The sequence below is a fragment of the Lucilia cuprina genome, chromosome 2 (assembly GCF_022045245.1).
Source record: "Lucilia cuprina isolate Lc7/37 chromosome 2, ASM2204524v1, whole genome shotgun sequence".
In the NCBI taxonomy this organism is placed as follows: Eukaryota; Metazoa; Arthropoda; class Insecta; order Diptera; family Calliphoridae; genus Lucilia; species Lucilia cuprina.
In genome coordinates this window covers 62,126,521-62,133,842 of record NC_060950.1, presented here as the reverse complement: position 1 = coordinate 62,133,842, position 7,322 = coordinate 62,126,521, and the positions used below count along the sequence as shown (strand labels likewise).

At 27.0% G+C, this 7,322-nt stretch overlaps 1 protein-coding gene across 1 annotated transcript in view; it reads left to right on the top strand.

Annotated features, from left to right (window-relative positions):
* Positions 1 to 7,322, top strand: part of LOC111685403 (plasminogen activator inhibitor 1 RNA-binding protein) — a 10,879-nt gene that overhangs the window by 1,954 nt on the left and 1,603 nt on the right. The window lies entirely within an intron of this gene.

Below are 7,322 nucleotides of genomic sequence, written 5' to 3'. Positions count from 1 at the left end.
TTCTAGTTCAGTTCTAGTTCAGTTCTAGTTCAGTTCTAGTTCAGTTCTAGTTCAGTTCTAGTTCAGTTCTAGTTCTGTTCTAGTTCTGTTCCAGTTCTGTTCTAGTTCCTACCTAGTTCTTTTCGAGTTCTGTTCGAGTTCCATTCTATGCATGCTCTAGTTTGCTTCTTGTTAAGTTCTTGACTGGTTCAATTCAGTTCTATTTTAGTTCTAGTTAAAACCTGGTTCAGTTCTAGTTCACTTTTAGTTCAGTTCTAGTACAGTTCAAGTATTCTAGTTATGTTCTACATCGAGGCAATCATTTAATTTTTCGCAATACTTCTTCGGTATGAATAGAAAGGATATTTTATGAAGAGATTGTCCGAAGAAGTCACTCGGTTATCTGTAGTTTTAAAAGATCTACAACAGAAGGGCTCTAGCCGCTCTCTAAAATTAATGCATTTTTCTTCTTTCGATAAAAAGAATAAACTCAAACTTGAGAATGACTTAACTCCCCAAAAATTTGAAATCATTTGATCACTCTATAAGTTTTTGATTTAAATAAAATATTATGGAAATATAAGTTTTAGTAAAACAATTGATTTACCTGAGCAAGCAAAGAGACCAAGTGAGTTTAGTTTATGCTATTTTTATTCATTAGGGGACATAGATATATCTGAACTTGGGCGCAGCTAACTAAGTCAAACTGTAATAAAACGCTTACAATTTTGTAGATTAATTTGCAATTATTAAGATTTTCTTTTTCAAATATAAGAAAAATTGACCATAAAAATTTTTGATTAATTAATATAAATTAATAAAAATACTAAATTATAAATTAACAAGTGCATACAGTATCAAGGAGAGATATTTTGTTTTCAAAATTTTTATGTTTGAAAATGAAATTTCTGTGCAAGAAACTGAATACAAGCAAACATTTTCCACAACAAAACCATATTGGTTAAGGAAAATTTTTAAAAATAAAAATTCAAATAGTTTGCATATAATCAAAGCTAATTAAATATAAAAATAAAAAATATTAAACGAAAAAGCTAAAATTAAAAGTAAATTATTAGAAAAATTTTTTTAAAATAAAAAAATAAATTAAAAACTTAATAAAAAATACAAAAATTTTATATAAAATTAAAATATGTATAAGATAAAAAAATAAAACTGAAAACTAAAGAAAGGAAAAGAATTGAAAATGTTTTTTAAAAATAAAAGAAATTTTGAAATAATTTTCAATTTTTTTTTTGGAAAAATTAAAAAAAAATTATTTTAACACTTTTATTTTTTTCAAAATAAAAATTAAATAATTTATATATTTAATAACTCCCCTACAAATAATAACAAAAATATAGTTTTATAAAATCTTTTATACTAAATATACTTTTTTACTCAAAAGTTAAAAATTAAAAAAAAAAAAAAAAAACTCATAAATTCTCATCCCCCTCATTTTAATCATTCATAAATATTTTATAACTAATTATAATAAATCCCTTTTAAATAAAAATACTCTACCAATTAATATAAACTAATGGAACTGATTTCTTAGAACAAAGAATACAATTTTTCTATAAAAAAAGAGAAAACTTCAAAACAAACAAACATCAATTAAATTAATAATTGCCAAATAAAACTGAACTAAACCCCCAAAAAAAACAAAAACTGTATTATCTCCCTATAATTATATAGATATTTAAGATCTTTCTATTTTGGTTAAAGCCTAAAGTATAGAGTTCTTTTGGAAAAAAACATATAACAATAAATAAGTAATAAAACAACAATAATATTAAAAAAAACAATATAAAAAAATATATATTTAAATACAAATAATACTTAAACAGACAATTTTAAAAAGTGTTTTATTTTCTATTATGGATTAAAAACAAATTTATAAGTATGTAAACAAATAAAGTAAATTTTTTTTTTAATTTAAAAAGTATTAGCATAGTTTTAAAATATCCTATACAAGCGCCATCTAGTGGTAGGTAGTGTTATAAGAGTTACTGCTCTCTGTTAACTTAACATTACAACTACGATGTTACTTAACATTAATTCACCTATACAGGCTGACCAGCAGGCATGGAAAAGTTTAACTTTAAATAGTACCAATTTGCAACTTTTTAATTTCAAAAGTACCATAATAATTCACCGCTAGACTTTAGACTAGACTAAACTGAAGACTATAGAATAGACTAGAATATATGCTAAAGGCTTGTCTTTAAACTAGACTCTCAACTAGAACGTAATCTAGACTATAGATTATATACTAGATTAACAATCAGACAATATTATAGACTAAACTACAGTATATACTGTAGACTAAACACTATAACATAAACTACACTATAGACTAGACTATTGAATATACTGTAGACTAGAATACATACAAGACTATAGAGTGGACTGTAGATTAAACTATAGACTTGACTATAGACAAGATTATAGACTAGACTAGACTATAGACTAGAATATAGACTAGAATATAGACTAGACTATAGACTAGACTATAGACTAGACTATAGACTAGACTATAGACTAGACTATAAACTAGACTATAGACTAGACAATAGAGTAGACTAGAGACTAGACTATAGACTAGACAGTAGACTAGACTATAGACTAGAATATAGACTAGACTATAGACTAGACTATAGACGAGACTATAGACTAGACTATAGACTAGACTATAGACTAGACTGTAGACTAGAATATAGACTAGAATATAGACTAGACTATAGACTAGACTATAGACTAGACTATAGACTAGACTATAGACTACACTATAGACTAGACTATAGACTAGACTATATACTAGAATATAGACTAGACTATAGACTAGACTATAGACTAGACTATAGACTAGACTATAGACTAGACTATAGACTAGACTATAGACTAGACTATAGACTAGACTATAGACTAGACTATAGACTAGACTATAGACTAGACTATAGACTATAGACTAGACTATAGACTAGACTATAGACTAGACTATAGGCTAGACTATAGACTAGACCATAGACTAGACCATAGACTAGACTATAGACTAGACTATAGACTAGACTATAGACTAGACTATAGACTAGACTATAGACTAGACTATAGACTAGACTATAGACTAGACTATAGACTAGACTATAGACTAGACTATAGACTAGACTATAGACTAGACTATAGACTAGACTATAGACTAGACTATAGACTAGACTATAGACTAGACTATAGACTAGACTATAGACTAGACTATAGACTAGACTATAGACTAGACTATAGACTAGACTATAGACTAGACTATAGACTAGACTATAAACTAGACTATAGACTAGACTATAGACTAGACTAGACTATAGACTATACTATAGACTAGACTATAGACTAGAATATAGACTAGACTATAGACTAGACTATAAACTAGACTATAGACTAGACTATAGACTAGACAATAGAGTAGACTAGAGACTAGACAATAGACTAGACTATAGACTAGAATATAGACTAGAATATAGACTAGACTATAGACTCGACTATAGACCAGACTAAAGACTAGACTAAAGACTAGAATATAGACTAGACCATATACTAGACTATAGACTAGACTATAGACTGGACTATAGGCTAGAGTATAGACTAGACTATAGACTAGACTATAGACTAGACTATAGACTAGACTATAGACTAGACTATAGACTAGACTCTAGACTATAGACTAGACTATAGACTAGACTACAGACTAGACTATAGACTAGACTATAGACTAGACTATAGACTAGACTATAGACTAGACTAAAGACTAGACTATAGACTAGACAATAAACTAGACTATAGACTAGACTATAAACTAGACTATAGACTAGACTATAGACTAGACTAGAGACTAGACTATAGACTAGACAATAGACTAGACTATAGACTAGACTATAGACTAGACTATAGACTAGACTATAGACTAAACTATAGACTAGACTATAGACTAGACTATAGACTAGACTATAGACTAGACTATAGACTAGACTATTGACTAGACTACAAACTAGACTATAGACTAGACTATAGACTAGACTATAGACTAGACTTTAGACTAGACTATAGACTAGACTATAGACTAGACTATAGACTAGACTATGGACTAGACTATAGACTAGACTATAGACTAGACTATAGACTAGACTATAGACTAGACTATAGACTAGACTATAGACTAGACAATATACTAGATTATAGACTAGACTATAGACTAGACCAAAGACTAGACTATTGACCAGATTTTATACTAGACTAGAGTATAAACTAGACTATATCCTAGATTACAGACTAGACTATAGAGTAGCTTATAGGCTAGATTATAGACTGTAATAGGTTATAATTTAATCTAATATACAATTGTTTTATATAATTATTGTCTTGACTATACGCTAGATTATAGAAAAGACTATAGACTATATAATAGACCAGGCCTTAGACTAGACTTTAGATTTTACTTTTTTGCTTTAACGACACCATCGACTAGAGTATAGACTAGATAACATATTATATTAATCATTTGACTATAGCCTAGATTATAGACTAGGCTATAGACTATAAACTAGATTATAGACCAGTCTATAGAATTCTCTGAACTCTAACTAAACACAAAAATATTGTAAAAGATGTTACAAATCGAATAATTGATATTAAGAAAAGTTAGATAAGCTGAAAATTCAAAAATATAAAAGTGGAAATATCATATTTTCATAAGTAGATTTTTTATGATGACCAAATAAATTGACTTTTATTTTTTCTTCAAAAAGTCGATTGCAAAGTATTTCTTTCAAATTTCTTTAATAAAAACGCCTGTTAGACATTACTACTTAAAGCTCCCCAAAGAAAATACAACTCTGTTCAAGAAATTAAGATTGAGCGGAAAATTAAAAAACCGCTTCACAACACTATTTAAAAAAAAAATGGACATGTCGCAACAAGCTTAAATTAAATTTTTGCAAAGTAAAGTAAAATTGTTAAATTTTAAAATATTTAAATAAATTTCAGACAAACCTGTAATAAAATTAGTCAGTGTTTACAATTTAGTTAGTGTTAAGTTTTAACAAAACATCAATTGGTTTTCGACCAAAATTCATCTGAGCACAAGGACGCAAAGTTTGGTAAGTGTTTTTAATATATTAAAATGACTTACCGGAGTTTTATTTGAAGAAAAATTTGCTAATTTAAGTTTTATTTAATAATTTTTTATGTAAAAACACTTTAATTTTTATAAAATTACACTTTTTCACAAAATTTTTTACCATTGCCAAAAAAATCTGCCGTTATGTTGCACACTTGTCTTGCTACTCAATTTCTTTTTTGTATCTTTTTTCCATTTGTCATAAAACAAAGTTGCCATACTAATATGAAAATAATTTAAAGCTATTTAAAATATAATTTTAAGTGTAATTATAGGAAAATTATATTTAATTATTAAGTATCATATATTTATTATTATAAAAATTATCAAATTTTTGTTATTTTGATTAATTTTCCAAAAAAAAGTTCTTTGTTTTTTTATACAAAATAGAAAAAACACATGTGGCATCTCTTTTAGTAAAAGTTACTCAATTTGCCGAAAACAAAACAACTCTGTTTTACCTTCGTTTCATTTCATTTTAATTTTCCTTTGGTTGCCGCCACACTTGTGTTCACCATCATTTCTTTTTGTGAATTAAATCATAAATTAATTAAAATATAGTGCTTTTTAGTAAAAAAAACTTAATTTAATATAAAATTGTGTTAATTAAACATAGAAAAGTATTGTTTATTAATTTACTTTCTTAAACAAAATTTGGTGAGTTTTGTGTTAACTGTTGTTAAATTAAAGAAAATTCTTATTGTTTATCGAAAAAATATTATTAAATGAGTTATTTATTTATAAATTTTCCTAATTATTGCCTTTAAATTGTTTAAAAATTTACATTTTCTAAGAATTTTGTTCTTATAAGAAAAAAAAAACATGCTGATGTGCCGTTATTTTTTTTTTGCTGCATTTTTTTCTCGTTTCATTTCCATTATGTTTTTTTATTGCAAATGCTTGTTCAGCAGAATTTTTGTTGGTAGTTTTATTACATGTTGTTTTTGTAGTTTTAATTCATTCATTCACTACTTCAGTTTTAACGGGATCAAAGATAAAGTTTTTTTTTGGTTAGTTTAATGACTTGACAACAGTTTGAGTGTCTAACTTGGAAAATTATCATAAATTAAAGAATTCTGTAGCCAAATATTCAAAATAAATAAACTTTAATAACAGGTAAGGAAGATTGAGTGTTTTTAAATAGTATTTATTAATTTCATTGTAAAATTGCATTCCCTGAGCAAGATTTTCTGTTGAGTAGTCTATGGACTAGTTTATATACTAAAATATAGACTAATTTATGTACTAATGCAATGGACTTATCTAAACTACATGGCTGTATTGATTGTTTGATTGGAAAAGGGTAAAATTTTCACTAAAACTCGAGGTCTATTTTGATTAATAAGCTCTCCCTCCCTGTGTGAGTTTGTTCTCTGTCCTATAACTTCAGCACACAAAAGGGTTAAGCAATAAGTTTGTATTCAACCTATATATCCGTAGAGATCTCTGCTCTCTACATTCTTATTTTAAGATAGAATTTTTATAGAATTTATAGTGAAATTTTGGAAGTTATGTCACTATCATTATAAATCCATTGAAAAATTAGAAATAGTATTGTCCAAGCGGTTCAATATCTACTGCATAGGTAATATGTAATGGGATTCTAAACTTATAATCAGCTGGTCATTTTTAAACAAAGGCTAAAGTCCATGTAAAACCATTGGACATTAAAGAGACTTACCATAGTTTTTAATGTTAGGTTTTCTTTGGTGTTAGTTATTCAGTATTCAGCGATCAATATTCAACTTCCTAGGGGAGGAAGTCCATAGTCTTGTCTAGTATATGGTATTGTCTATAGACAAGTCTATACCTTTTTTTTGTCTAGTCTATTCTATAAACTATAATATAATCTATATATTAGTTTTTATATAGTCTAATCTGTAGTTTAGTTTATAATCTAGTCTTTATTAATTCTCTAATATATAGTCCTGTCTATAGGCAAGTCTAGTTTTTCATTTAGATTATTTCTTTCCTCTTCGATTCTCGTCTTGTGTAGTTTTAAGATTGTTGTATAGTGTAGTCTATAGTCTAGACTAAAATTTTGATTTATAGGCTAGGCCAGTTTTTCATAGTCTAGTCTATAGTGTGGTCTATAGACTAGACTATAGTCTAATCTATAGTCTAGTCTATAGTCTAATCTGTAGTCTAGTCTATAGTCTAGACTATAGTCTAGTCTATA